Source organism: Geotrypetes seraphini, chromosome 8 (genome assembly GCF_902459505.1).
Source record: "Geotrypetes seraphini chromosome 8, aGeoSer1.1, whole genome shotgun sequence".
Taxonomy (NCBI): Eukaryota; Metazoa; Chordata; class Amphibia; order Gymnophiona; family Dermophiidae; genus Geotrypetes; species Geotrypetes seraphini.
Window position 1 is genome coordinate 23,023,714 of NC_047091.1, and position 6,436 is coordinate 23,030,149.

Genomic DNA, 6,436 nt, shown 5'->3' on the forward strand with positions numbered 1-6,436 from the left:
TCGTACCAAATGATTAGTTTAGCAGATCTTAGATTGTCAGCATCATTTGAATTTATACGCATATTTAATATTGAGTTTTCAAGTATAGGTACGGGTAATTTGAATTGGGAGTGATATGTTCTCCCACCCTTAAGAAGATTTGCTGCTATACTGTGGAGGCTACAGGAAGTGCAATGTTACCTTGTGCACGAAATGTGCAGAGAAGTGTTGTGTAAAGGTAGGTTTTACCACTACCTCCTGGGCCATTTAAGAAGAAGCAACGGTGGGAGAGGTTGTTGTTATTTTGGGTTGCTGACAATATTTCTTGTAAAGCTGTTTTTTGATCTACGTTTAAGGTTGTCATAGGAGGATGGGGAAATACATGGAAGGACAAGAAGCTATATTGCACTGATGGGCTACATATTACTACAGCAGGAAAAAGAAACCTTGCAGAGAAATTTAGACAATATTTTTCCAGGCATTTAAACTAGAAGGTGGGGGTGGTGTATGTACGAAGTACAATTATAGAGACCACCCCCGGCAAAAGAAAAGATGTGATAGTAGTAAAGGCTGCAACATAAGCAATATCAGCAACTCATTTCTTAGTATTGCAACGGAAAGTGAAACGACACAAAAATCCATACGAAAAAGGAGATTATTGCTGAAAAATAGCTGGAAAGCGATGACCACAAATGCTCGCAGTCTAAGCAACAAAGTTCATGATCTGCAAGCCCTGATATTAGAGGCAGATCTAGATATTGTTGCTATCACAGAGACATGGTTCAGTGAATCACATGGATGGGATGCAAACATACCGGGATATAATCTTTTTAGGAAGGACAGAGATGGTCATAAAGGTGGAGGAGTAGCTCTCTATGTAAAGATCAATATCCAAGCGACCGAAATGCAAGGGACCTGGGGAGAGGAAGAAGCGATATGGATTGCTCTGAAAAGAGAAGATGGAACTTCTATCTACGTGGGTGTAGTCTACAGACCTCCGACTCAATCGCAGCAAATTGATAAGGATCTGATTGTGGATATCCAAAAGTTTGGAAGGAAAGAGGAGGTTCTGCTGTTGGGAGATTTCAACCTGCCGGATGCGGACTGGAATGTTCCGTCTGCGGAATCGGAAAGAAGTAGGGAGATTGTGGATGCCTTTCAAGAGGCTCTGCTCAGACAAATGGTGACGGAACCCACAAGGGAAAAAGCGATATTGGATCTGGTCCTCACAAATGGAGAGAGTATCTCTAATGTTCGAGTGGGTGCTCACCTGGGTAGTAGCGATCATCAAACGGTTTGGTTTGATATAACGGCTAAAGTGGAGAGCGGCCGCACGATACTTAAAGTCCTAGATTTCAAACGTACGGACTTTAATGCAATGGGAAAGTACCTGAAGAAAGAGCTGTTAGGATGGGAGGACATAAGAGAAGTGGAAAGACAGTGGTCTAAGCTGAAAGGAGTGATAAAAATGGCTATGGACCTTTATGTGAAGAAAATCAATAAAAACAAAAGAAAAAGGAAGCCGATATGGTTCTCCAACCTAGTGGCTGAGAAAATAAAGGCGAAAGAGTTGGCGTTCATGAAATATAAAAAAACCCAAGAAGAGGAGAGCAGAAAAGACTACAGGGTGAAACTGAAAGAAGCCAAGAGAGAGATACGTTTGGCGAAGGCACAGGCGGAAGAACAAATGGCTAAAAATGTAAAAAAGGGAGATAAAAATTTTTTCAGATATATTAGTGAAAGGAGGAAGATAAAAAATGGAATTGCTAGGCTAAAAGATGCTGGGAACAAATATGTGGAGAGTGATGAGGAGAAAGCAAATGTGCTAAACAAATACTTCTGTTCTGTGTTCACAGAAGAAAATCCTGGAGAAGGACCGAGATTGTCCGGCAAAGTTACACGAGAAAAGGGAGTAGATTCTGCGCCGTTCACGGAGGAGGGTGTTTATGAGCAACTTGAAAAACTGAAGGTGGACAAAGCGATGGGACCAGACGGGATCCATCCCAGGATACTAAGGGAACTCAGAGAGGTTCTGGCGAGTCCTATTAAAGACTTGTTCAACAAATCTCTGGAGACGGGAGTGATTCCTGGGGATTGGAGGAGAGCGGATGTGGTCCCTATTCATAAAAGTGGTCACAGGGATGAAGCAGGAAACTACAGGCCGGTGAGCCTCACTTCAGTTGTTGGAAAAATAATGGAAGTGTTGCTGAAAGAAAGGATAGTGTATTTCCTTGAATCTAATGGGTTACAGGATCCGCGGCAACATGGCTTTACAAAAGGTAAATCGTGCCAAACGAACCTGATTGAATTTTTTGATTGGGTGACCAGAGAGCTGGATCGAGGACATATGCTAGATGTAATTTATTTGGATTTCAGCAAAGCCTTTGATACAGTTCCTCATAGGAGGCTGTTGAACAAACTTGAAGGGCTGAAGTTAGGACCCAAAGTGGTGAACTGGGTCAGAAACTGGCTGTCGGACAGACGCCAGAGGGTGGTGGTTAATGGAAGTCGCTCGAAGGAAGGAAAGGTGACTAGTGGAGTCCCTCAGGGTTCGGTGCTGGGGCCAATCCTGTTCAATATGTATGTAAGTGACATTGCTGAAGGGTTAGAAGGAAAAGTGTGCCTTTTTGCAGATGATACCAAGATTTGTAACAGAGTAGACACCGAAGAGGGAGTGGAAAATATGAAAAAGGATCTGCAAAAGTTAGAGGAATGGTCTAATGCCTGGCAACTAAAATTCAATGCAAAGAAATGCAGAGTAATGCATTTGGGGATTAATAATAGGAAGGAACCGTATATGCTGGGAGGAGAGAAGCTGATATGCACGGACGGGGAGAGGGACCTTGGGGTGATAGTGTCCGAAGATCTAAAGGCGAAAAAACAGTGTGACAAGGCAGTGGCTGCTGCCAGAAGGATTCTGGGCTGTATAAAGAGAGGCGTAGTCAGTAGAAGAAAGAAGGTGTTGATGCCCCTGTACAGGTCATTGGTGAGGCCCCACTTGGAGTATTGTGTTCAGTTTTGGAGACCGTATCTGGCGAAAGACGTAAGAAGACTTGAGGCGGTCCAGAGGAGGGCGACGAAAATGATAGGAGGCTTGCACCAGAAGACATATGAGGAGAGACTGGAAGCCCTGAATATGTATACCCTAGAGGAAAGGAGAGACAGGGGAGATATGATTCAGACGTTCAAATACTTAAAGGGTATTAACGTAGAACAAAATCTTTTCCAGAGAAAGGAAAATGGTAAAACCAGAGGACATAATTTGAGGTTGAGGGGTGGTAGATTCAGGGGCAATGTTAGGAAATTCTACTTTACGGAGAGGGTGGTGGATGCCTGGAATGCGCTCCCGAGAGAGGTGGTGGAGAGTAAAACTGTGACTGAGTTCAAAGAAGCGTGGGATGAACACAGAAGATTTAGAATCAGAAAATAATATTAAAGATTGAACTAGGCCAGTTACTGGGCAGACTTGAACGGTCTGTGTCTGTGTATGGCCGTTTGGAGGAGGATGGGCAGGGGAGGGCTTCAATGGCTGGGAGGGTGTAGATGGGCTGGAGTAAGTCTTAACAGAGATTTCGGCAGTTGGAACCCAAGCACAGTACCGGGTAAAGCTTTGGATTCTCGCCCAGAAATAGCTAAGAAGAAAAAAAAAAAAAAAAAAAAAATAAATTTTAAATTGAATCAGGTTGGGCAGACTGGATGGACCATTCGGGTCTTTATCTGCCGTCATCATCATCATCAGCTGTTTGTTTTTCAAAGTTTTGGTCGTAGGTATTTGTTAGTATGTTAGTATTTTGTAGTGTGTATGGTAATCCAAAATCTTCACATTTTTTTCCATGGAGTAGTAAAACGTTGGATATGTGTTTGAGTGCTATGTTACGACATAGAGTGCATTCATTATTGTGAGTGATATGTGTGTGTACTAAATCTTCAATAAGGTATTGTTCATATTTTAGGAAAAGGTCATTCATATTTTGTAGGGAAGCAAATATGCAGATGTATGCAAATAATTCCCTTGTTGCTTAAGCATGCTGTATTGCACTGCATCTTCCAGAGTGCTGTCCCATACTTTATTATCGTTAATGAGGTCTCTATGTTTTGCAGCCTCTTGGAAAGTGGGGTAGATATTTCCATTTACTGTTCTCAGATGTTCAAAGGATTGTGCACCTGAAACATTGAGCAATAGTAGGCGCAGAGAGTAGCGTTCTGGATCAGATAGTAAGTTCACAGAATACATGCGTCCAATAACTTTTTCAGCACCCCGTTGACGTAATTTCCAAGTGCAATGGTCAGAGTCAAAGACATAGTGTAAAGGAATGTCTGGGTATAATATAGTCCTTGCTTCTTCATGGTCTTGATTTAGTTTGAACCAAGCTGTCAACTGAGTATTGCGTTGTGAAGCTATCTGTGCTGCTGCAGAAATATTATTTGGGTTGAAAAATATACTTTGTTCGTCTGGCAGATGTACTGCTAATCTGTGTGTGATATGTGATTGATAATGCATTTCAAATCCATTCAAACGCCATGCTACGTCTGGAGCATTCACATATCTTGAATTAATAAAAGTTTTAATTTCATCATGATTTAAACTACCGTGTTCTTGAATGACAACATTTGCACAATCATGACCTTTGTATACATATTTAAAGAGTTATTTGATGCTTTTCACAGAAGCACATTAATGTGGCAATTGTACTTTAGGGCTAGATATGGATTGTATGGTTCAACCCAAGTATTATCAATTGTGTTGCCATTAACATTTGAAATTTGGCCTGTGTTTTGTCTTCTGTATTTGGGATAACCGTTAATATTTGCAATAGTTTGATGTTGAAATGGTTTTGGGTAATCCTTAGTGCATTTTCCATTTGTCATACACGGAGAATTAAGATTGTGTACTCCACATGGTCCATGAATCATATGTTTTGTTACAATTGCATATAAGCGAGGAGTGTTGGTTATATTTGGAATTTCTGCAGATACAATTTTGTCTATAAGTTCTTCTGTTTTAGGTTTATCATCATCTTTAAGAATGAGTAGTATGTGAGCATGTGGTAAACCCCTTTTTTGAAATTCAATCACATATACAAAGGCTTTTGTTGTTCCCAAAATTTTTTTTAAAAAGATATCATTGATCAGTGCTTTTAGTTTTATGTGAAATACTCTTGCAACTAAATCTGGGCGTGCATCAGCAGTTTGACCGTATTGTAAGTTGTTAACAATTAGAGAATGACACGGTGACAAAATTCATCACCGTTCCCGTCCCCGCGGATAACCGCGGGAAATAATCCCATGTCATTTTCTAGTGTCTATTTCAACCTCGGTCCTTCTACACCGGCATTCTTCAAAGCAAAGCTTGCGGGTCAGTGGTTGTGGCCATTCATACTCTGATTCTTATGTGAGCCAAGGATAATGAAGCCATTGTGACATCACTGATGTGATTGGCTCTTAGGCACTGGTGGAATGAGGCATTATGACATCACAATATCTGCTCTGGATACCAGAGACTGTCATTCTGTAGTGTCTGTTTCAACCTCAGTCCTTCTACACCAGCATTCTTCAAAGCAAAGCTTGAGGGTCAGTGGTTGTGGCCATTCATACTCTGATTCCTCCCTCTCTCCTTAAAGAATGACATGAAGATGGTTTCCCGCGGTTATCCGCGGGGACGGGAACGGTGATGGATTTTGTCACCGTGTCATTCTCTATTAACAATCTCTTCCCATTTTGGGTTGCACGTCATTGTAATGAAAAGATCAGGCTTGCCATATTTTCTGATAATTGCCTTTGCATCTTGATAATTTTGTAGCATGTTTCTGGGACTACCTGTAAATGAGGAAGGTGAAATGTAAGTTTTTCCAGGAATTAGGCCTGCATCGTTGGCTTCATTAATTAAATAGTCCATTAATCCCGAGTATTTTTCTACTCTTAATTTTGGTTGATTTTGGCGTGCGTAATTTAGTCTATTAGCTTCAGTTTTGACATATGCATCTACGATATATTGTTGTGTAAGTCAGCCAGCATATAAGAAGGGATTAAATTCATCTCTGATGGAAAGACGGTACCCATAATATTGCATTTGTGTTACCCTAACTCTAGGATTTCGTGACTGATTTGTTAAGCCTACTAAGGCTTGTGGTCTCTATTGCAAAGGTATGTCAATTCCCCAGCTTTGATCCCCATATGGGAAGAGTAATGGGTAAACCATGGGTTCCAGATTAGGATCAAGGACACTAATTTTTTGTGTTATCCTTTGTGTTGGGTTGTCGGCATTTGGTTTGCAATGTATAAGGAGATCTCGTTCAAGTGGTAGTTCTCCGTCATTATTTTGAAAAATAAATGCAACTTCATTATGTGTTGGTGCGTTATAGCGTCTTTGATCATTTTTACGATCTTGTACTATTGTCATAGTGACCTCCTTAGTAATATTGCCTGTTGTGATGGTATCATCTTCATATTCTTTTTC

At 41.0% G+C, this 6,436-nt stretch overlaps 1 pseudogene; it reads right to left on the reverse strand.

The window, feature by feature from the left end:
- Window positions 1-3,943: 3,943 nt before the first annotated feature.
- Window positions 3,944-5,169, reverse strand: LOC117364854 (annotated as a pseudogene).
- Between the last annotated feature and the right edge of the window lie 1,267 nt (window positions 5,170-6,436).